We start from the raw sequence: 25,831 nt of genomic DNA on the forward strand, positions 1-25,831 counted from the left end.
ATTGTCTTATCCATTTAGATCCCTGAGTAAAAAGACTACCACTTTCTAAATTGCACTTTTGTACTGCTGTACAAAATTTAAAAAAATATTTAAGATTTGTACTAATTTCAATTCTGTAATCAAAGTGTTCATACATATTTTGCAAATAATATTACACACAAAAAATTTAACATAAATAACCCCTGAGACTACTAATGAGGCATTTGGTTGTAGTAGACAATTAGGTGCAACTCAAAAACATTATTATATCATCCAGAAAAAGATCTTGCAATTAAAGTGTCTGTAACGCTACAATTACTGCAATAAACAAAGAACTAGAAGCAAGCAACATATAAACATATCAAAGCTATTGACAGATAGTGTGAGGAAAGCAAATCTTATAAAATAAGTTTTTGTGTTAAAAAATAACCATAAGATGTATGAAATTCGCTAAATCGATGATTAAATAAACGTTATCCTATAAACGTTTATAAATAATCAAAGCCATATTTTATTATCTTAAAAACATTTAAATTAACTTAACAAACAAAAATATACGATGCCTAATATTTGGCACTTGGATTTGTATTAATAAAGTGGTCCAATTGTTTTGGTCAGGGCTCGGCATCCGCGCCTTAGCCTCAAATCTAAAACCGTTTGTGCACAAAAAAAATTCTAAAAAGATGGATTGTATGTTTAGGACAGGTTGATACATCCAGCTGAATTTTATTATGACGAATTTATTGAGGCTTACACGCGGCTGCCGATACCTGAATTCGGTGAACCCAGGGAAAGGTGAACCTAAAATGATAATTAAAAATAAAATATCGGTTATAGTCCCTTTCGTGACAACGCCTCTTAAGGGGCGTTTCGTCGTATTTTCACTGAACCTTTTGATTGGTTATTTTAGGTCAGTTAAGGTGATAATTGTTACTAAAGTGGCTTTTATATGACGGTGTGTTCGTAAGCCCTCACCCACAACTTGTACTTTATATAATCCAAGAAGCCAATTTAATATTTTTCTTTGTATGTAAATTATGTAACCTTTATCCTAATATGTGAAAATTATAGGCTTGGCAGACATTCAGAGAGCTGGTGTAATATACTTTACCTTAAAGGACACTTTTGTAGATGTAAATTATTTGTTAAAAGTTGGGACACTACTAGATTGAAAACATTAAATGAAATTCATTAAAGGTACCCAAACTATTTGAGCCTACAAATATGATAACATGGTTATGAAACTTTGGTTGCCAGTGTAATTTACATTCCATTGTCCCCTCCCTCCCTGGATTTCAGTCTTTGTTTACACGTTCATCCGACTGTGGACCAGCTGCTTAAGCAAAATCTTAAAATGCCCCACAAAAAACGAAAGCAAAGAGTGACATTTAGAGGTACTTGTCAATGGATTTATTTGACTTAAAATGTCAAATTTTTCAATTTATCTTTAAATTTAAGAATCCAAAAATTTGACCTCATATTCCTAATATTCACAAATCATAACACACATAAAACTCATTTATTATATTTTCACAATTTTCATTCAGCAAGTACATATTTGAATATTAGAAATAGAGTGGAACAAGGGTGACAATTTTGTTAAAAGCGAAGCTTAACAAAACAGACATGGGGGACAAACGGTCATAATTAAAGATTTCAAAATATTATAGTTTTTTCTCGCATCGTATTATAAACAGCTTTCCGTGGATATAAAATGTACAATTATAAGATTAAAATTGAAGGGCTAAAATCCTGCAGAGCCCTAACCCTACAGGATATTGTCTCTGTGAGCTATTCAAACCTCTACTTTACATAACCTAACCTAAAATTTTCATCAGAAATACTTTTTTATTTTATTTTATTTGCATTCCATGTTTAATTTGAGTAAATTGATTGAAAGATAATCCTTTTAACTACATATTAATCCTCTATTTGAAGCTAGTGTAAACTGCAAGATTTTGAATTTTAATTATCATTTGGCCGGATTACGGCTACAGCTTAGTGAAGTACGTCGGCTAATTCCGGCTGCGAAAGCAAATTGAAAATGATAAAATGACTTATCAGAATATGTTATAAATACTTGAATTATTGCCTATCTATAAACTTAGAAATTTCACAATCTTAGATCAAATTTTGATACTGCCAAATTTTCAGGGAATGTATATAAGTATTCTAAAAAAGTGATGAAAAACGTTTAAAAGTGATAGAAAATATTACGCCTACGCTCCAAGAAGCGATAATACCCCTCCCCCCCCTCCCATTGTATTGTTTAGGTATAACTTATCTAGATTCAATGAGTTCTGAAGTACCTAAGGTTTGCATGACGCGCAAACAAACAGACATCCTATATGTTCAACATTTTTCTTTCACGTGTTCTACTAATTGTATAAGGACCTTCAATAATTGTTCCTTTAATAACTAACCAAAATGTTAAAATTGTTCTCATTAACCTTTATATTAAATCTTTTTTACAAGATTTCAAATTTTTTATGCCTATTCCTACAAACACTGGCCATGAGATTCCCACGATACAACTTGAGCAAATTCCAAAGATAAATTTCAACTAAATTTTTATGACAAAACTGGACTAAAGGGTTCCTCTCCTAAGGTTAGAAAATGAACAGGTTTTGTTTTAGGATTTATATATTATACAGAATTCATATGAAAAGGTAATGTTAAGTTAATTCTTTTCAGCGAAGCTTCTTCTTAATCCAGGAAAATCTTTAGAATCTTTTTGCAGTGCCTATAAAAGTGACGTTAAACTGGCCTATATTTGTTCAATTAAAGTGTATACTGGCCTGCCATTAGTAATCCATTCAGTGTATTGGCCTATCATTGGTCATTTGTAGTGTATGGTATAATTTTTGAATCGGCACTATGAAGAACTTTAAATTAATACAATATATTTTTAGAAAAGATTTTTATCTAAGAAATAAGATCTCCAAGACTGAAGCCTCTTCCCTCCCCCCCCCAAAAAAAAAAAAAATCATTGCAATGTATACACGTATACAGTCAACAACATGGTCAATAGATTATTCTTTCCTCTAATTTTGCCTAATGAAACTTTTTCGATCTTTTTGTTTCTCCCCACTTTCTAACTTTCCATTGAATATTCCTTGGCATGGCTTGGACTTCTATGGACACCAAGGGGATAATATGTTAATTTTGAGCTTTTATAGTGTTTATACTATTCTACCAATTTTTTCAGAATAGATTTAATTAAATTCTAAGGGTGTTTCTATGTGAACATTAAGATCTGTATTATTTTTAGGAAAGATCTTTAAAATAAAGTATTTTCGTTATAAATTGAGTAAAAAGTATTTATTGATTTACTTCTAATCTATAATTTTTCATAGGCCACTTCTGCTACATTCTAAAAACAACAAATTTGAAACAATATTAAAGCAAGTTTTGGGTGGGGAAAATTTTAGGGAATCTTCAATTTTGGGTAAAAATGACATTTTGCCTCTAAAATTAGTTTCAGGGGTAGATTATTAATAAAACAGATCTTTTTTTATAGTGCCTGCGCCAAACATTTTATAGCAAAGGTATAGGTATCCTATTGAGGCTATATCCTCTAGGAGGTTTGACCTATCCTTTCCCCCCTCAACCCCGAAAAAAAACTTTAAAGACTAATTCCAAGTTTAACAAACAATTGTTGACCGATCCAGACTAAATTAAAGTATCACAAATAACTTTTAAGTAAAAATTATTAATATTTAGGGAAGGTTTAATATTTGTTTAATTTTCGTTAATTATGACATAATTCCGACTTTTTGAAGCCAAAGCATTCCCCAACATTACTCATTTTTTTCTGTTACGTACTAAGTAGATGAGTGGTATCTTAACATCTTGAGGATGATTCTCTTAAATTATTAATTTCAATATGTATATTTACCCTTAATTCACTGAATATGAAAATTATGCAAATCCAGAAAATTTTAAGGGGCTTAAACTGCTCATCAAACTAACATTATAAGCTTTACATTGCAAGTGAAGCAACTCGTAAACTCATTTTGTTCGTCCTTAAAGTGTAATTCTTAAATTTAGTGTAATTAATATTTCTTTGGTTAGCATCTACTTAACTAATTTATATACTTTCCTTTCTTTCACTCAATTATTTTCTTACCGCATGATCATGATATTATTATTTAATAATCCACTTTGTCCTAAAAAATTTGCACATTGTGTAAGCATTGGATCCTGCCTCTAGTCAATTTCTTGTAGGTTAATGGATCAGCGTTACCATTGGGTTGAAGATTGATTTATCGTTCATTGTCCTATCTCTGTGTCCAAGATTTTTCTCCCAAGCCTACACTGCCCTAAGGTATCTTTTAAAAACAAATTTATAACAAGAAAATATTTATTAGATGAAGTATAGCAATGGAAAATTAATAAATAATATCGCTTATTAAAAGTCGTCCTTAATCTTTAAACTTGAAGTTTTTGTATATTATTTCTAATAGTATTAATTTTTTTCTTTCTATCTATCTTGGTGGATTTAGGTCGTACACATGACTTAACCCTCTAAAAATAGTCTAAAACCTGCTAAGAAATAATTAGAAGTTTTAAAAAAATAAGTCAAAGAGCAGCTTCACTCAAAAAAAAGAATACAAAAAAGCTTTTCTGTCTTGTTAAAGTTTATATTTATGTGTATTTAAGTAATATTCAAATTATAGAGTAGGAGAAAATTAAATAATTTCATTGTTTTGCATATAGCCCGCTTTTTAATTAGGCTCAAACTCTTTGATACAATTTTTTTTAATCCAGGAATTTTCACATCTGTCCGTTCGTCTGAGAATATTCACGATTTTGTTTTTTGACAGAATAAACGTAATAATTTGCTAAAATAAAATGAGTTGTTAACTAACAATAAGTTTAGCATAAATGAATGTTTAATATATATTATTTAGTTTGAGAAAAAAATCTCAGAGCTAAGTAAATAAATGAATATTTACTAAAATATCGCGTTTTTTGCAATGGACTTCGCAATCTCACAAAAATGTCATATACCGTAGTGCAAAAGTGTGTTGCATGACAATTTATTTTGATTGAACAACTGCATGGAGTTTATAAAATCGTTCAATGACTGACGGACAGATGAATTATCCTAGTTGTGATGTACCTGTTCTATATAAATATCCTTGTTTAATCAAAAAGTTCATCCCGACAAGAATGGTTAAAAAGTTTTAATGATGCCAAATGATACTTTTTAATGTACAGTAAATGTTCCTTCTAGTTTTCTTTTCCAGTTTTTTCGACTGTCACTTATCATATCTATCTATTACAGCTCGGAAGCCTTCAACTAATATTTGTTGCAAATGTATTCAACTAATATCAACTAGTCGTCTTGATATCTTTGTTCAGCTGATGTCACAGCTGCAATAATTATCTTTTAAAATTTTGCTGCAATTCGTGACATCTGGTCTGTCTTGATTCTTAACTGCCACTCTCAGACAGTCTTTTTGGTTATGATATTAAAGAGCTAACAATGAAACCTAAATTTTTTTTTTGTAGAATTTTTGCTAAAATTCCTTTTACACCTAAGAGGTTTCTAGTAGCTCTAGTCTTGTAGGGCTTTCATAAACCTTACTAAACTAACTACTTTTAAAGTAGTTTTTAAGTTTTTGTTTAAATTACAAACAAAAATAAGCATTAAAATATGTTTTGAGGTATTTTACCGAATTTCTATTTTGAAACTATGTAAGATGCTCTACTATTGGCTAAAGCTTATCAATCTTTATCTTTGTATAATTCATTATTGCCAAATTATTATCTCTAACATCTAACTATCTACCTATTTATTTCTTGGTCTTAAAGAGACTGTCTACAACTTTTATTTACTGTGTTAAAATCGTTTTAAAAACAAAAATATGGTTATGAAAACAGTGGTTTTTCTCATCTTGTCACAATAACTATTGGTTTCTACAATGGATTTATTATTACTTTGATCTTACTTCAGATTATCATATACTCTAATAAATCAAACTTGTTGCTGGCTAAAATAACAAACTCAACCATTCCCCCCCTTTACCCCATCATTTCCCTTCCTATGTGGAGGAAGGGACCGACCATTAAGTGAGATCCATGTAAGCAACCTAAATTGATGCCATTCTTCCCCCTTCATAATATCCACGTATATTATATTTCCATTGTTTATACTAACATTAACCCTTTACAGTCGGGCCCCTTGCCGCACCTTAATTGGTCGGGGGGGGGGGGGGGGGGTTCAACGCCCCCCTTATTATCTCAGTTCCTATTAGAGTTCCCTGTTTGATAATGAATTTCCGACCTTTTATAAGTCTAAGTCAATTTTCGCTTCCTTCACCCTTTAATTTAACAACCTTTGTTTTTAGATCTTTTTTTTCTATAAAAAATTTAAACGGCTGTAATTTTCTTATATTTAAAGCTAGAAGAACAATTTTTTTCTAGAAAATGTTTATCTTTATGTAAATTTTACATTCGAAATATCAAAATATGATTTTCAGCGGCCGCAATCGGCGGTCGGCGGGAAAACGGCGGCGAATCTTTATGAAATTATACTACGTTATGTAGACATGTAGGAAAAGATTAAGTTTAAAATTTGAAGTCAAAAATTGCGGCCACAGGAGCCTTTTAAAGATTTCTGGAGACCTGGAGGATCAGGACCTGCTGGATCATACCTGGAACCTGAAAGTGACTTGAACACCTGTATTACATATTAGGATGTACTACTAGAGGATATTTTAGTATTTTGGTATGATAAAATGCTTTGTTTTAGTTTTGCTCTTTACCTTGATGACCCTGCCAGGTTTGCTGGCATCCTGTGCCCCACCCCGACCGTTAAGGGTTAATCCAGCGGTCAGAATAGAAACAAAAAAATTGCCCATAATATTATCTTCTATATTTTTTTGTACCTTATTAAATTGTATCTATTTTTAATTAATACTGCTGCCCTACTTCTAAGAACATTTCTTTTTAACAACTCTTGCTTTTAACCAAAATTCAATTAAAAATGTTGACAGTATTGCTTTTTTTACAATTATTTCTATGTATAAGAGTGTCTTTTTATGGGCAAACCAGAATGGATGCAGGGATTCTTAGGGATAAAGCAATATTCAAGATTTTTTAAAAAATACTGCCAGTTTTAACAAAACAATCAAGAATTGATAAAAAGTACAAAAATTGTTAAACCAGGAAATGAGAAATCGAAAACTATGGGTATTTTTTAAATTTACAGCCAAAGTATCTCCCTCCCTGGCACGGACCACATTTTTTGACATGTCACAAAGAATTTGGAAATATTTTTTTGTGGAAAAAAGATTTAGCAGCTTTATGTGAATTGTCGCTAAACTGGGGACTAGAGTTGTGGTAGAATTTGAAAAAAAAAATCATCTGAAATTCTGCTTTTCAGTGAAACTTGATAGTTGAATAACAAAGATAAATAAGTTTATACGTAGCTTTAAGTAACTCGTTAAAATTTATCTAATATAAAAGAACAATAAATTATAACAATGTTCAAAAATATTAACTCTAATATGAGTTTAAAAGATGTATATGTAAATCCTGGTTGATTATGTTTATTTGTTTGTTTGTTTGTGTGGTTTCTTTGGACTTTTTGGTTGTAAGGTGTTCTATATCTTCCACCAATGTTCCACTTTGGCAAAACATGAGAACCGCAAATTATTAATTCAGAGCTGGATCTTTAAATCATTTCAATGGTGCGCTAAATCACCCCGCGCAGAATTTCAGCAAATCACAGCGGCGAATTTCTTAAAATGCGCCGCTGTGATTGGCTGAAATTTTGCGCGGGGTGATTTAGCGCACCATTGAAATGATTTAAAGATTCAACTCAGTACTAACTGCACTGTTCCCTTTCTGCAAAAAAATACCTAAAAAATTCTAAAAGCTTATAAATTGCAATTGCAATTATAAAATACACTGCGGAGATGACAAAATGCGGAAGTGAAGGCACATCTGGTTGTAAACATATTACCTTAAATAGGCTTTTTTCTATTATTCAAGTTAGATGCGAAGCTTTTCTTACTGTTTACCTTTTTAGTGCCTGTTTCGCGTCTATGTATGATGAAAGTTTTAATGGCCAATAGGATCAATGTCTCCATTTAAGTAAAAAAAAAATGGCTAGGAGTTTTGTTAAGTAAAACATCCGGATCATGGAAAGAAAATGCGAAAATACTGTGAAAATACGATGAAACCGGCAACTTCGTTTTCTTTCCATGATCCAAACATCCTACTCTTTCATCTCTATAAATTTAAATTGAGCTACTCATTTTTATGGAATAATGAATTTCCATTACTCTTACTTTTAATGTCAAGCACCAGACATAACAGTAGGTATTAAAAGATTAATACTAAACACAAAGCAACACATTTGCATGACCTTATCCTTGTTTATTGTGAATGTTTTGGGGCGGGTTACCGCTATTGAAAAAATGAACTTTTTTGTCATTGATTGAATGATTGGTAATGAACACTTTTTTCAGTATTTTTCACTTTTTAAAAGCAAAACTTTTCTTCCACATGAAGTATGTGTATGTCCTTTATGTAGGGCGCTTTCCCTTAAAGTGCCTAGCGAGCACAGAAAGTCCTTCTACCCTTCCATATTTTTTTTAAATGAGGCGCTTACTAGTGCCTTAATCCCTTTACCTATTATAACCTAACCTAACATGACCTAATGTAAATAACACAGAAAAAACTCGCCCCCCCCCCCCCTCCTGTTATTTTCAATTATATTTTATTATCAAAAAAGGATAGAGGTTTGTGTGCTCGATTATATAAGTTGAGTGAAACCCCCAGTTTCCTTGTTTTTTTCGTTTTATCCATGTATTAAAGTTTTTTTTAAAATATATTATTTTTGAGTTTTTGATTCGCTTTTAATGCACAAAGTTGCACTTGTTGTCTATTAGTTAATTAGTTTACCAATTTTAAAACCATAATCATTTTTATAAGTTTTATTTTTACTTGATTTTTAAGGATTGTATGTATGTATGTATGACTCATTAGCATTTAAGCAATTTTAGTTTTTTCCTACAAATTTGGCCTCAATTCCAAGCTAGCTACCAAGTCAGACAAAACTTCATTAGCCGTCCACGTAAAGAAACGGTAGCCAACTTTTTTGTTAATCTGCCGTAACAGCGCTAAATTTTAGCCTCGTTAGATTTGTGTTCAGTTTCCACCAAAATCAAAACCTTTTTTATCCCTTTTTTATGACGTCACAAATTTTCACACCCTTTCTTGTACCTGAATTGTGCTTTACACACCCATAAAATGATTTATAAACCTACATAAAGGCCCTAATTATAGAAAAGACGAAGTACACATATTTAAAATATATAGGTTAACCATCCATATATCTTAAAATAGAGTTAGTTTGGTCAGTTGTGCACAATAGAGACGCCAATCATTACACAATACCATTACAAGAAAAGGACGTAACAATGACAATCATGTTTAGTGGTAGAATAGCTTCAATTCTTGAAAAATATAAAAACAGAAAAAAATAATTTGTTTTTAAATTTTCTGTTGGTCATATACAATATACATACAATTTTTAGACCATTTGATACTTTATGTAGTGGGCTAATCTGTATAAAATCAATAGGTTGTGTCGCAATTATGATTATCTGGAGCTAATGTATAAGTTTTATTATTTGTTAATCTTTGAAAGTGAGTGGTGAGTCATGTGCTATGTAAAAGTGACGTCAATAATACATTTAAATTACAATTTGTGACGTACAAATCTTAGAGTAGCTTAGCTCCAAAGAGTATTTGGAGGTTTCTTAAAGAACAGATTAGGATAATTGTCAAAGCAACCGAGATGAATAGAAAAATTAATATAGAATACTTATGTAACAAAACTGTAATATTTGGAAGGGATAGGATAATAGACGAAAATTATCATCTTTGTATAACTATTGTTTTGCCAATAAAGTTTTTAAAATATATTGAATATTTTTCCTAATGCAAAAAAAACTCCTATTTGCTTGGACTTATTAGGAAAGCTTCATTTCTTCGAAATAGACTATTCGGGTATAGTCCTTTCCACGACATCCCTCCATAAGGAGCGATTAGTCGTGTTTTTAAAATGGCTTTTTATAGGTTATTTTAGGTTAGATTAGGTTATATTGTGTTAGGTGATTGCCCCACAGGGTTCGGTAATTGGCCCCGCAGGGTTAGAGCCCCCCGCAGGGGCTAGAAATAGGAGAAAAGCTACTGTGAAAAATACGAAGAATCACTCCTTATGGAGGGATGTCGTGGAAAGGACTATACCCGACTATTCTTATGAAACACAAAACCTTTAAATGCGCATCCCATAAAGGGATCGTTCTATTCCAAATACAGAGATCTTAAGCAGCATATTATAAAATAACATACAGACAAACATTAAACTACATTTAAACAAGTTCTGTGTCTGGTGCTTATCAAGAGGAAGCAATAAATTTACGGAAATATTGAAATTTAAATTCTTTTCTTCATATATGCGGAAAACCAAGGATAAAGGAATAGTTTTTTTAAGTTAGGGGAAAGGCTGGGTTCATAGAAAAAAATTTGAAAGAAACAGACAGATAATATATGCCTTTCCTATCTATAATACAAAGTAGAACGATGTCTGTCTGTTTGTAGCGAAGGATCTCGCTAACCGCTGAACCGATCGGGTTCTCCTTTACAGGGTAGCTTCTCATAGGTCCCGGGAAGGTTTATAACCATTTTCTTGGGGGGTGGGCCACCTCCAACCCCCACAAAAAATAAAAAAATACCCCCCCTAAAAAATAAAAAATAAATTCTTTTTAAAACTAAAATTAAAATAGTGGGGTCGACTACCCCCCACCAAAAAAAAAATTCTTTTTCTTTTTAATCTAAAATGAGAAAAATTGGTTTGATTAAACATCTTGGGGCAAAGCCCCTAGAGGCTAGGGGCGAAGCCGCTAGTATTATTTATTTTATTATGTAAACATTTTATTAATCCCTTAATTCTTGGGGATAGTTTAAATCCTTTTTTTCTATCATTTCCTTTTCATTTAGAAGCAATAATCATGTTTAATGCTTTTCTATAATTAGGACCTGCATGTCAGTACGTAAAAAAAACTTTACTACAGTTTGGTCTATTTAGTTTATTGGAACATAGGAATTACTACGGTGCCCCAACCCTACGGGGCTAAAAAGCACTAAATATACCCTAACGTAACCTTAAGTAAAATACAAACAAATGACAACCCCCCCCCCCCTCCAAACATATTTTAAATTTTTTTCCAAGTATAGGGGGAGGGTTTGGTGCTCAATAAGACAACTTGATGGAAAACGCAATTTTTTGTGGAATTTTATTTGAATAATCTATTCGTCATTTTAAGGAATTACACCAAAGAAAAGAGTTAGCAAAACATTCTTTAAATTTTGTCTTTAATTAATGTAATTTGATAATTAAAGTTAACAATTGATTAATTGAAAATAAACACAATTAAATACAATAATATAAGCTCAATTTTCAATATATTTTAACACTAGTTTAATTGAAAGTGTAAATTCAAAGTACCGACAAATTACAGAACTACAGAATATAAATTGATTAAAACCACATGTGGAAAAACATGGATGATTTTGTCTATTAGTAGTGCAGCAATATTCTATAGTAGAATAAAATTTTATTAAAATCACATTGAAACGTAACACGAATAACCATGTCCTTTAATAGCGCTGAAAAAAACTTCCCACTTAAATGATAACCACATATAAGAAAAAATAAGACAAAAATGTGCAATAACAAAATACAATTTTTCGACAACAAAAAAGTTACGAATAGCACAATTAAACAAATGAAAAATATTATGTCAATAAGTGTCGCAGCTCATAACAAGTAAGAGACTTTTTGAAAGCGAGGGGCATTATAAAATCAATTAAACTAAGAATAGTTAAATAATACAGTAGCAATAACTACTTACATAAGGTCTTTGACAATATAAAGTGTAATTTTAATAATTAATGAAGATATATTAACTACAATGAAAAGAACCTACTAACATGCCCAATGAGTAAAGGAGCTGCTGATTTAAAGTTAAAGTTTGTGGTAATTTTATACATTGTTCTTTAAGATTTAATGTATAGAATTTTAATTAACTATTTAACACTGTTCGGGTGAAAAAAATAGGCGGTAAAAAATCTTGATACAATTCTTTTAAAAACACTAGTGGCCGTGCAACTAACATATATGGGCACTCTATTCGAATTAGAAGGGAGTTGGTGAACAGAAAATATCTTAAAACCTTAAAGCTTAAAGCTTATTCGATTCCGGTGTTTGCATGATTTTAACAAAAAAGTAACAAAAATTGAATTAACTTTAGATAAATAATTTGTGGAAAAAAGTATAAAACCTTGTTTTTTGTGCTTATGAAAAAGATACCGTGTTTATAGATCTGCAGAGACCTGTAAAATTAATGTCCCATCGTTCTCTAATAAACAAATATAAATCTCAATTGAAATAAACATTGACTGTACTGAAATAATCTTTTTAGAATATATAACGATGGACTGTTAATGAGTATTTTTATAAAACAAAATCTTATCACCATATGGAATCAGAAACATTAACAAGGACAATTATGTTTATTTTCAATGAGAGGCGAAACAAGAGTAGCTGATATCATTTTAAATGGTAAAAGGTATATGTTTTTCAATAAATGATAATCTTGAAATTACAGTGCTACTTTAAAAAAGGTTACCAAATATATACAGAAAAAAGGATATTTTTAAATCAAAATATTGATTCAAATTTTTAAAGAAATATTAAAGTGCTTATTTATCCTTGTACTTTTTAAAGTTTCGAACATTCTCGGTCTAATGGGAGTTTTGTCATCGTTTAAATATATAAATATTGGCGTGTCTTAGCTTCTGTAAAATGGTATGTTTAATATATCTTTTTAAAAAGACAAAATATTTGCGAAAGAAGTAATTGCCAAAAATTAGTAATTTTTGGAACTGAAAATATGTTTAAAGAAATAAAAATTTCAATTCGGAAATTATGTTTTGCCCATATTATTACATTATGAAAAGCTTTAGTAAATTTATTTTGTTTTGAACAAAATTTTGAAATTGTCATAATTAAGATTTCAAAACTTCCGTGACTTTACAACTGACAGCTGCGTCCCTAGCTACTTTGCGCAGTACCAAAGTAGAAAAAAAATTAATTTCGTTGGCAGGGATTTATTACCATTACCTGCCAAAAATCTATCCAAAATATAATGTAAATATGTTACCTTTCCGCTATTAGCCCATATTATTGTTTTAAATTACAGTATCTTAAAAAAACAAACTTACAAAAATCATTAATTTTATTGTAAGGACAAAAAAACAAACGACTTAAATTTTTGTGGAAAAGGTAGCCCTCAATTAAAAAGACATTTTCTTTTCATCACTATAAAGCCTCGACAATTGAAAAAAGGCAGCAAAATTGAATTAATTAACAATTACAAAAAAGCCCTAAAAACTAAAGGTAGCACTTAAAGTTAAATTTGGCAAAATACTTTGAAATCAGCGAATTGTATAATGAATATTCTATACAGTTAAGAGATTCAAAACAACTTTATGATGTATATTTAATTAATGTATGAGTGCCCCAAATTGTGATAAACAAATGAACCCTTTATGTAGTCTAAAATCATTGGATTAAAGGTTTGGAAAATGTTTCTTTGTATAACCTAATCATAATTAAATCTTATCACAATACGTTCAATTGTCCCCCTCCTTCATGAACTTCATCATAGTAGAAATGTAAGTAATGATTACAGTTTTGTGATTTGTGAAAAGACAATAAGTGAAATGTAATTCTACTATTTAAAATTCAGTTTCAATCACCTAACTGTTCCATGTTGGTTTTTACAACTTTTACAAAAGAAAAAAAGCAAGGACAATCATAACCATTTATAGTGTAGGCAGAATTGATATCCTTATGATAAGGTAAAAGGATCTCAGTGTATCTGTCTGTCTGTACCGAAGGATCTCGGTAACCACTGATCCGATATGGTTCTCCTTTACAGTTTTCAAAAGTCTTGAAAAGGTTTATAACCCGTTTAGTGGAGGGTACCACCACCACCATCTCAAGAGGAGGGGCTAAACTTCTTCCCTGAACACTAAAAATTATAAAGGACAGGGACATTGAATTGTAAATAATGCTAAGTTACAAACTAGTAGTGTCCAAACTTTTCAGCCAACAATTTTAGACACAAAAGTGGGAATTGTTTGGTTATCATTGGGGGTTTAATTTATCGTCCCTTATCTAATCCAGTAAGATCCCTTCTTTAAAATCATTTATGATTATCTTTATTTAAATGTTTAAATATTACTTCATGACGAAAGGAATAGAATTATAGAGTGGCTTTGGTACACTCAAAAAAAGAAAATAAAGAGAAAAGTGAGCATGGCTCTTAGCCAGAATAATTGGTATAGAAAAGAAAAAAGAAAATACTGGGAAATTGGTGATACCACTCAGAATTTACTTATTTAAGTAAACTAATATTATAAAATTTTATCAAAGTGGTATGTTGGCTGTCTTTCTTCCTTTCGGATATCTCTAACCATTGGACTCAATTAATCACACTTTGTAAGGAAGCGTCTTATAGTTTATGGAAAAGCCAATGCTTTTGAAGGAGTGATGGCCCCTGCAAGAAAACTTAACCATCCTCGAAAAAAGTCGGAGGACGGAAATATAAAATAGGGTACATGAATGTTTCTCTGTGTATCCAATACAATCTCAGAAAACACAATTTATTTAAATTTGTCTGGACAGATTTATTTCAGTTATGCAAGTTTTAAGCTATTTAAAAAAAATCCAGGTAGTAATGACTTAAATAGTAGAATGAATGTAGGATATATTGACAGAGGAAAAAATGTCAGCAATTTAGCTTGCTAATATTGACAATATTTATTTAGGGCAAAGGGGTATCGTTATTTTAGCCAGCTGAAAGCAACACTTTGTCAGAGTATATTGAAATCTGGTGCAACTTCCAAGTAATAATATATCGATTGATAGTACATACTATAGCATTTAATTTCTAAATACACAACAGTAAAGTTGGATTAGGCTAATCGGGAAATAATGTATTAAAATCCGCAGGGGGGCAGAAATAATGATTGCAAATTTGAATAGGCAAGAAGTCGATAACAAAAAAAAGTATAAGGGGTACAGGGAAAACAAAACTTAATTTGATATTTAGAAATTATAGAAGAGAGAAAAGAATAAATGAGGTGTATCTATTTCTTTTTAGATTTGGTTGTCATACCCCCTCCACTGATATAGAAAAAAAATGCTAAAGGACCTCTATAAAGCTTTTAAAAATTAAAAATCTCAAAAAGCCTAGATGATATCTTTAGGTACAGACATCTTTTATAATATAATATGAAAAACAAAAGACTTATTTACCTATGACTACATATATTTCTAAAATTGATAAAATACTTTTTTTCCCTAGTAGTTGAAAAAATAGGTTTGAGCATTGATAAGGTTATGAATTAAAAACATTTCGATAATGCAAAAAAAATTACCCCTCCCCCATAAAAAAAAAAACGATGAACCTACACTCAAGATATAATTGCAAATCCTAAATAAAAATGAACTAGGCTGATCTAAAGCTTTGGCAACCCTTACTTAATGGCACATAACCTGAAACACATAGCCCCATAGTATATACAAAAGCATGTATTCTTTGGGACCTGAGAATTTCTCCATGCTGAAGAGAAAAATCAAACCTTACATCTTAAAGAAAACATTAAAATATTCCCAGAATTATGTTTAAAATGTAAATACTTCAGTAATAATTTGAAAGACTAAGGGGCTTTAAATGGGTCATATGGTTTATCGGAAAAAGCTACCAATCCTTTCATAAGGTCTGGTTTCTATACTTCAACATGAATTACACTGTGGGTACCCGTGTATGTAAATATATTGAGCAAAGTTTTATTGAATTTAGCATGGTTTTCAACGAGCAGTTCTTTTCACTAGTCCAGAGAAAAAGGGATCGGTAACACCAAAGCAAATATGAAATCTTTGTGAAAGGAAAAATAATTGACAAAATTTAGAAAAAATGAAGGGAAAAAATTGTAATTAAGGAACACAATAAAACAGGGATTGGTAACTGAATATTATTGAAAATTGCTAATCGAATGCTGTTTGTTCACTTTTCAGCCACTAGCTTTGGTTTTAATGGTGATGACTAGAAGCTTCGAGGCATAATACTTAACAAAAAGCATTTAAGGTGTATGAAGCTGTTTCTGAGATCCAAAGTGACTATCCTTTTCCTCCTGACTGGTTAACAAGAAGCCTTTTTAAAGCTACATACAAATTGAAAAGCTGTTTATTCAGAAAAGAAAAACTTTTTACCCACGTTACATGGAGTAATTATAAACAGCACAGCTATCAATTGTATGAGCTACATAACAAAATTTCATATTCGATGATTTATTGACATTACTTAAAAAACTTTACATGTGTTAACTCGAAAACAGTAAAAGTGTCTGACTATGACGTCAGAAAAAATTAACAACTAACCAATGAGAGGCCGCTATATATTTTACAATTGTGAAAACTGGCTTCTAATTGGTTAATTGTTAATTTTTTCTGACGTCATAGTCAGACACTTTTACTGTGGCCGTTAACTCGAACTTCTCCTCCACTCAAAAGTATTCCGTAAGGCCTATGGCACTTACATCCAAACCCTTTGATTTCACGAACTTTGCCCGGAAGTTCTAACTGTGAATGATAATGAGATGCGCATGGTTTTGGTTAAAACTTTCCCCGTGCACTTACTGTCAATGTCTTGCATCTGAACTAGCAGCAGTAGATACAACTTTTAACGTCTTTCGTTATCACGCGGTTTGGGCCGAAATTAAACTAATCAATCAGCTAATACGCTATGTGTTTTACAATACAGTCGGAAATTTTAACTCCCATACAAAATTTAAGAGGATCAAAAAGCTTTCCATCTTTTGGTCAATAAGGACCATTCTACATAAAATTATTCTGAAAAAGGATTCTGTTATTTATTCCAAACATATTCTACAAATTCTAATACAGTGCACAGAGGGGCAAATATTTTTTATTTCATTATCAAGAGAACAATTTTGGATGTTTAGTAAGGAAAATTTTGATTGTTGGGCCTAGAAAAAAGGCTCACCTAGAGTTATATATTCAGATAAAACTCTTTCATTATTCTATTTGAATTATCTATTATAAAAAATTTAAAGTTGTTACATTAAAGGTTCATTTTACCACATATTTCATAACCCCAATTAAACGAAACGAAGAAAAACAAAACTAGTAAAGTTTATATATGTTTTGAACCATAAATAAAATTTATACCTGGCGAATGCGACCTGGATAACTATATTTATTTCTATGTTTGCCTCACAGTGCTGTGTGTATTTTTAGAATTGTATAGAAAGTAACTTTCCCATATTTTATTGACCCTTCAACAATTCAGACTAGCATCTATATTATGCTTGGCTATAGTAGCGTAGCTACTCTATAACAAAGAATGTTTGTCTGCTAATACAGATGAAACAACCAGTTGTTTGCACAGAAAAAGGTTTGTCAGGGGGTGTCTTTCTACAGGGTTTATAAAAGGAATAGGGGAAGGTAGCTCTTCCATATTTAGATTTTAAGAGGGGCGTTGACACGCTTATGGTAGCAACTGTAATTTCCTGACTTGAATATTATTGAAAGTAAATTCTGGAAAGATTTTTTTACATTCTTACTGCAAATTACTTATTTTGATTAGATATTTTGACTTACTGACATAACTTTAAAACAGAGTAGCAGTCTACACCACTGGAAATTTAAATGATCACATATAAATGTATTTTCAGTTTTAGGTATCGAATTTGAATTGCCTATAACTATTGCTTTCTAACTAGCTATAGTCATTCCTAAGGACGGGGACAGTTGTCTCAACAATTTAAAGGGTTTGGGAAATTTTTAATTTCATTGCTTTGTCGTATTTTCTGATCGACAATGTAACAAAAATGTATTCTCCATGTCAGAAACTTCGCCTCTCTTTCTAAGGATAATATTGTTCTTGTTATATCGAAGCTACCATATAATTCACTTTGGCTGTATGTGCGTCTTATAGAGGGAATTTGATTTTTACTACCAATGAGCATATACTCTACAACTCAGAATTATCTTTTCGCCAAATTCTCCAATTTGGGATATTTTCTTTGCTTTTTTCTAGAATAAATATGCCTGTTCTTAATATCACTAACTATGGTATTGTGTACCCCCTAAAGGTATAGGGCATAGTTTTAATTCTAATTTTATTCAATTATTCTAAAAACATTTTGCTAAAAATCAAACCTCTACTTTTTTATTCAGATTTCTCCTTGGAACAGATAAAAAAAGACAAGGATAAAATATCTAAATAAAGCGAAGTGCAAAAAAAAACAATCTTTCAAGAAATTTTAAGAACAGTTAAAAGATATGAACGGACATTGGAAGCTGAAAATCATATGCTCTTTGGTTAGAGGATTTTTCACAAGGAAAACGTACTTACAAATTTGGCGTAGATAGTTCTAGGTTAGGGGAATTTGCACAAGAAATTTATAACTTATCCCATGTATTCATAAGATAATTGTAAACCACATTTCTCCCTTGAAGTACAGTCAGACAGACAAACAAACAGATTGACAAACGTACATAATCAGAGCCACGGCAAATCAATAGTCCATTTTAGATCTATAACGCTAAAATAGAATTTTGAGAAGAAATTTAAGCTTTAAGGCTATATTTTTAAAACTGTAGAGTTGGTTTCGAGGTCCCAACTACTTTATATGCTATGCATAATAGTTAAGTACTGGTGTTCCCGCAAAGTTACAGGTTTCTTAATAAATAAAATGCTAAAACTATGTGGGTCTGATCTTATTTCAATTCAAAAGTCCAAGTTAATATTGCATTAACTGTAATCCAAGCATTTAATTTACTATTTTAGATATTAAAAATTAAAAATAAATAAAAGTTTTTTAGGTTTATATACCTCATAAAATAGTTTAAAACCTGAACAGGACTTAAACGAAGCTTTCCCTTAAATTAAAGACCAATTAGACCAAAAATATTATTTGCCTTTTTGTTAGAATATTTTTTTTATTGTCTAAAAGGATAATGTGAGCAAAAAAATGGAATTAGGCTTACCAATATATTTCAAACCCTTTTTAAGTAGCGTAGCTATTCCTACTTTATAAATAGAGCATGTCAGAGCGGCAATATGTCCTGTTTCCATTTTTAATAATTGATATTTAACATTTTAAAATATTTATAACATATAATTTCATTAATAAGTCAAAAGCAGTAATTTATTAACAATATCAATCCAAAATTTTAGATATGTCTTAAATAAAAAACATCAATTATACTCCAGTTAGATGGTTTATACTGCCCTTCTTTAGAATATGACTGTCCTTGTTTATTTTAAATTAATGCAAAAAAAACCATTAAAAGATCAAAGTTATCTGTCTAATATGATAATTGTTTAATATTTGCTTAATCTAAAAAGTTAATAATCTCAAACCAAATAAAAAACATTACATAAAAATTATTAATAATTCCGAAGAGCATACTAATTTTAACTTCATATAATGCCAAAATGTCGATATTCCATATTATAAAGTAAAAGGGTGTGTGTGTCTGTGTGTATTTATGTTCAGGTTGACTATGTAAACAGCCAATAAATGATGTTAGGCAGGTTTTAGGGGATAGGGGTGAAGCCACTTGCATAGAAAAGCCTCGCTTTTAAATGCATCTATCTTCCCCTATCAGAATGTGTCATTGAAAAAGACCCTTTTCAGCCATTTCTAAACATAACAAACCCATGCAGAATTGTTAATTAAATATATACAAGAACATTTTTATTCATGAGTAACTCAGTCTTATTAATTTACTAAAAAAGTAATCAAGGTTGCTTTTGTCTTCCGTTGATTTCGCTCACCTCTGAACCGATATAGTTTTAGATTTTAGATTAGCTTCACATCCAGGATGGTTTTAAACTATTTCATTTCTAAATCAAAGACATTGTTTTGCCCACAATTTAGTCTAAATAAACATACATATTTTACACCATTCCAGAGTAAATCATGGAGTAGCTTCACTGATAAAAAAAACCATTTTGTATCCTTTTTTATTTGTTATAAATGTGAAAGCAATTCTTTGGTTGGGGCTATGACACATGCAAATCCTGTCACGTACAAAATCCTAGGGATAAACTCATAAATCGCTTCAATTTCAAATGGAGACTCCGTCACTTTTGGTTTTAAGTATATCAAAATCATTAGATTATTTTTTTTTAAATAAAAAAATATCTTAAATATTAGATACCAAAGTAGGTGGATGGATGTATGAACGGATGAAAGAATAAACAATCTTTGGCGTGTTTAAAATGGACGTAAGTGCATTCTGGTAATGATTATAGAGTTATTGCGCTTTCTAAAGCGTACCTAACTACTACAGAAATCACCATGTAAAGTTTTAAATCGATAGGACAATTCTAACATGCCTAAATAAACGAAAAAAGCTATCCCTTCCGGACGGACGTAGGGACCGACCCTAATTATAGAAAAGCTTCGCTTTTAAAAATTCATTTTAAGTAGTAGCAACTTTCGAGGGAGCTAATACTAGGTTGCAATAAAAAAAGCGCAAATACTGAGTAGAACCTTATGCATGGTTAATGGAGAGGGGGCTGCAAGCATCTAACCATGTAAAGACAATAAGAGCATCTGCTTCTTTTTAATACTTTTTTTCATTAGTTGCGCAGTTACTCTATAATACATAGTTTTCCAAATGATAATCTTTACCTTATTTTGGCGGAGCTACATTTTGGTTAGTACTAGCGGCTGTACCTCTAGCGTCAAGGTCGATGGTAGGAAGTAAATTATACAAAAAAACTTAAAAAACAAATACTTAATTTCGGATAATGATTGTTAACAATACAGTCTCTTTGCTTCTTCTCTTTACGCAATTGCTCACTCTATAATTCTATATTTCACTGTATTACGCATTACTCTGTTTTTGAATTTAAAAAAAATATTAGCTTGTTCTTGTTGCGCTACTAATGGACATTATTTATATGTTAATGTAACAATTTGCCTAAATAAATAATGCTTTTTTACGGTAGGACAAACACTAAAATTACCTATTAAAATGAGATAAATTTGTTTAAAATGCAAATTATGTAAAATATAAATAAAACAAGGATGACAACATCCATAAGTAGCGAAGCACAAAAAATCGTCGATTGGAATACGTAGATTTAAAAGGTTTTTACTAAAATCAAGAATAGATTTATTGGATAAAATAAACATGAAACCTTGTTTTATTTTGCATGATGAAGATGGTCAAAGTAAATTATATTAAAGATGCTCATAACAATGGGAAAAATTATTTCGATACAGATATCCCATAAAAGTTTGAAAATTGCATCAAAATATACAAAGATATGGGGAAATATGTAAAACATATAAAAATAGCCAAAAAACCTGATAAAAGGCAGTCTGGCCGTCATGGTTGTTTTATTAAAACGACAAAAAATTTAATTTTTAAATCCTTAACTTAAAAAATTTGGAAAATCGGACCATATACACTGAAGATATGGAAAAAAGTGTTAAATATATAAAAATAGCCTAAAACCTGCTAAAAAAGCAGTCTGGCCGTCATGGTTATTTTGTTTAAAAGACGGGAAATTTAATTTTGATATATATAACTGAAAAATTTTGAAAATCGGACTATAAACACTGAAGATATGGAGAAAAATGTTAAATATATAAAAAAAACAGCCTAAAACCTGCTAAAAAGGCAGTCTGGCCGTCATGGTTGTTTTCTTTAAAAGACGGAAAATTTAATTTTGATATCTATAACTGAAAAAATTTTGAAAATCGGACCATAAACACTGAAGATATGGAGAAAAATGTGAAAAATATAAAAATAGCCTAAAACCTGCTGAAAAGGCAGTCTGGCCTTCATGGTTGTTCCTTTAAACGACGGGAAATTTAATTTTGATATCTGTAACTGAAAAAATTTTGAAAATCGGACCATAAACACTGAAGATATGGAGAAAAATGTGAAAAATATAAAAATAGCCTAAAACCTGCTAAAAATCGGTCCAAACGCCAATGATGTTATATAGTCATTTGTGCTCCTTAATGATGGGAATGTTGTCAAAAAATTTCAGCATTCTATCTTTTATAGGAGCTGAGTAAATCCCATTTCCCCCATAGCGTTACGGACTGACGGACTGACTGACGGACTGACTGACGGACGGACGGACAAAGTGAATTATAGAGTAGCTTCGCTACTAAAAAGTATAAATATAAAAGATAAAGGGATAACTGTCTATGACTAATTCCTTTTCAAGCCTTTACTATTTTATCTCTATGATTTCCAAAGTTGTCAGTAGGTTATGTTGTTGTTTGTTCTTGAAAACATTTCTTCTTAGGCAAAGCAAGAAAAGTATATGCATACGGAGCACTGAAATGATGTTATGATAAGAATTAATCCAATCTTATTGCATATTCATTAAATATTATTAGTTCCAAATAAACTCAACGCAAGCAAAAACAGTGTGTACAACTGGATGAAATTATGAAAATTAAGGCGGCATTGTTAATTGGTTTTTTTGTGGCTGATTTACATGCCGGTCCGTGCTAATTTGTGATTGACCCATATGTCTGGCACCAGTTTTCAGATGAAATGTACCAAATTTACCTACTTTAACTAATTTGAATACTGATCTAAATCTTATAAAAAGTAACCAGGGATCTAAAGGGATAAGACAATGACCAATAAATTGATGTACATTCCAAATGATGATAAACAAATTTAAATCTTTACTAGATAATAATTATTGGTTGAAACTTTTGGACCCTCAACTTATTGAACCAACCAATCAAAATTCAATTAAAGTCCCCAAAATTGTTAAGTCCATGAAAAAAAAACATCAACAAAAACTATGAGGACTGGTGTAATAAACATCTCAATGTCCCCTTCCTGCCTGCGTAGTATCTTTAATTCCGTAAAATTAACACATATTTATTTAACAGAACTGCAGATTATTAATACTTTTCAAATTGATAGTTTCTCTACATTTTGGAGATGTTTGAAAGTCCGTTCGTTCGAGTGCTCTATTTCATTTGTAGAGATCCATTTTAATTAACGAGCAAATGTTGGGAGCAAAGCAACTCTATAATAAACATCAGAAGATTTAAATGTCTGTTTAACTAAGAAGAATAGTTTTAACTTAAGAGAAAGTTAAGTTTGATATTTATATTTATTATGTTTTATTATCTTCTCCCTCCCCTCCTTCAACAAATCATGTATAACCTACCCATGACCAATACTAAGCTGTCAAACAAAATGGTGCAACCATTAAAGCCGTATGGACACAAAGAATACATGATTCAGATTTGATGCTATTTTGAGGTGAAAAAACCTGATAATGTAAAATACTTGTAGCCTGCAGGGGTACTTTATTCCTAACCATCCTAACCTATCAAATTTAGGGACAGTGACTTATAATCTTGATTAACGTTTATGCAAGGAATAGGTTTGGATTTGACTTGGTCAAGATGTTTTGTTTTATAGAAGACTGTTGCTTTAGTTAAATTACAAATAATTTAGTTTTTTTTAGTTTTCAACTGCACTCAGCTGTCAAATTATACCCAAAAAAACATACATAGGCAACTAAGGCTGTGGCTCTAATGGTTTCATTTTTGACGGTTTTGGCTGCGTATTGCTAAAAATTTAACTTGCGATAAGAAAGCAAATTTTTTATCAAACTTCAGTTTGCAGACAACTTTTAAAATTTAATTTTATCAAATTCTAATTTCTATCTAATTTAGCATATTTTATCTTCCTTTTACTATCTATGAATTATCCCAATCTTTTTCCCCATCCCGATTAAAATAACCATCGTTTCCTAAGAACCTAAGGTATAAAATTATCCCTCGTTTATTGAACATCAAGTAAAATGGCAATAACCCTACTAGTGTTACATGGACCCCTTATAGCCCCCCATTCTTTATAATTTTTATATAAAAATAACAACTACATGACGTTTCAACCCTGCAGGGTTCTTACTAACCTCACTTACTAAATACACAAAAAGTATACGTTATGGGGAGGGCGGTGGGTTTAGATCACTCACATGGCGATTTTAGAGAAACTGCAAGTGGAATTGTAATCTATGCTGTTAACACATGTATTGTATATACCATCCTTCGAGGCAATATTAAAACAAGGATGAAAACCTCCATGACTACAAAGCTTTACCTTTGATCTTTACTAAACTACTTTATGAGAAAGGGTTACTTATTTGCAAGATACGCGTTAAAAATGCTTTAAAGTGTATCTTTTAAGTTGGTATATGATTTTAATATTGTAATTAGTTGTCATAGTAATCTCTTTTTCAAATCAATTCATTAGAATTAATCATGTCACAATTCGGACATAAAAAGTTTCTACAAAGAATGGTATTAACTCACATATAAAACTTTAATTAAATCTTAAGTTGCTTGTTAAAAACAATAAGAGTCCACCTCTTGATTAATCTTGGATAATTTTGTTTATCACAATTGGGCATGAGATCGTGGTTTAAATTTGTAATAAGAGATGGTAAATTTAAAAATGTTTAAAAAACAAAAATATATTTTTTAAATATGTTCTTATATCTAAAATCAAAATCACTCGTAAGTGAGTGAACGGCATAAAGTCAGAAGGACGTAAAGACTTGCCATAATTATAGAGAAGCAGTGAAGAAATAATATCATGTAGGTTAGGTATGTATGTTGTGTACTGGAAAACTTTTTCAATTCGCAAACACAAAAACTTTCTAGACATAACAAAAAGTTTTTTTCCATGGAATTGGGGATTGTGTAATTAGTCCCCCAAATTCTCATGGTGAAAATCCGTTCTTTGGTAGATAAAAATGATATGGGTAGACTCGAATTTTTGTAGATAACTTTTCTGTTACCTTTCCATCTATCCTTGCTTATTTCACAAGGCATGGTCAAGTTCTAGAATAAGATAAAGGGACAATATTCCATCTAAAAAAATTTAATAATAGGTTCTAAAGGTTTGTCTAAATTAGAGGAAAGAGGGTAACCCCCCCCCCCGCATTTATTAGTTATATGTTTAAAAGATGGGGAAAAAATTTAGGAAGGGGGTCTCATATTTTTTGCTTTCAAAAATAATTTCTTTAAGGAGGATCCGATCCATATCCCCCTCTCCTTCTTTCTAAATATCCAAAGACATTCACTAAACTAAAGAAAACTTTGGTCGTTAGATCTTATTGAACATGCAGATAGTCATACATCCTTTTACAGACAAAAAAAGTCATTGAAGTCTAAGAAAAAGAGTGTCTGAATTGTAGACTATTTACGCATCAAAAAAATTATATTTCAAGACTTGATGCCTTATAAATCCATTATTATGAAGTTAATTATAAAGATTAAAAATTACACTTTTAATAATTATAACTTTACAGGACTAATAATTTTAACAGAATTCGGTTAAAACCGCCAAAATTTTTGATAAATGTCTGAAAGCGTTTAATCTCGTTGTATGGTAGGTCATTGGTTCGACTCTTAGCTGGCTATAATCGCATCACAAATAATGCTTTAAAATAGTCTGTAATGCAAAATAAAATGATAATAAACGCAGGTAGAATGCCTTGGCTACTCATTAAAATGTACAGTTTATACTTTCTGATTAAGGTTGTCTAATAAAAAGCTTCTTCATTAATTAGTTTAAGTTATAGTCGCCTATAAAGAATGTATGCTTATATTCAAGGAAAAATTCAATAGTACTATAGAACATCAACATACTTTTTAA

This window comes from Acartia tonsa, chromosome 5, assembly GCF_053477335.1.
Source record: "Acartia tonsa isolate MP-2025a chromosome 5, ASM5347733v1, whole genome shotgun sequence".
Lineage (NCBI taxonomy): Eukaryota > Metazoa > Arthropoda > Copepoda > Calanoida > Acartiidae > Acartia > Acartia tonsa.